This window comes from Aythya ferina, assembly GCF_964211825.1.
Source record: "Aythya ferina genome assembly, chromosome: 4".
NCBI lineage: Eukaryota > Metazoa > Chordata > Aves > Anseriformes > Anatidae > Aythya > Aythya ferina.
Genome location: NC_140300.1, coordinates 61094703 through 61095548, shown reverse-complemented (window position 1 = coordinate 61095548; position 846 = coordinate 61094703).

Below are 846 nucleotides of genomic sequence, written 5' to 3'. Positions count from 1 at the left end.
CTGTCTGGTCTGATTCTTGTCGCCTGATTCACCATGCGGCTGTTTCGGGGCCCGGTCACTCAGATCTGCCCTTACAGCACCTCCCATTTGGGCGCTTTCCATGAGCGCAAGAGGGAAATGCATCTGCCTGGAAGGGGCAATAACTTCAGCCAAGACTCAGAATATAAATGTTCCTCTCTTGGTTATCTCACATTCATCTCCCTGCGGCTTTTCAATTTTACATCTTCTTTTGCCAGTCTTTCCTCATTAGACCCTTCTATACGGTAAGTGCATGACAGAGGAATTCCTGCGTTTCAGTCCACTTACCAGTTAAGAGATTAAATTATTATTAACACATTTATTGAAGTTAAGTAATTTCTGATGTCAGTGTTTTGCATTTGAGAAGGAAACAATCTATTGTAATGAGCTCACTGAAAGCAATAGCAACCAAAAGCTGTGGACATCATTAGTGAGGGGAGACGTAGCAAAACCTTTTCTCCTCAGAGAGGCAGACACAACACCACCTCGGTCTTTCAGTGCCACAGGCACTGAATGCATTAACAGGACGTTTGCATCGGTCACTTATATTCCCTTCAAAATGGAGCTGTGAATGACGACGCCAGTGTTTTGGTGGTGCGGCCAGGAACGTGTGCCTCTCATCCGCCACCAGTGACCCCAGCGGCTCTGGCCACCCCCTTTCTCGCAGGCACCCCCAGAGCAGCCTGGGGCCGGGTCTCTGATGCTGCCAGTGCCCAGGTGCCCCCACAAAGCAACTGCAGGCCCTTGGGAGCTGGCCAGAAAACCCTACTCCCCCCAGGGCTGCAGCTGCATCAACAGGGTGCTGACAGAGCATTTAATTCTTCCTTA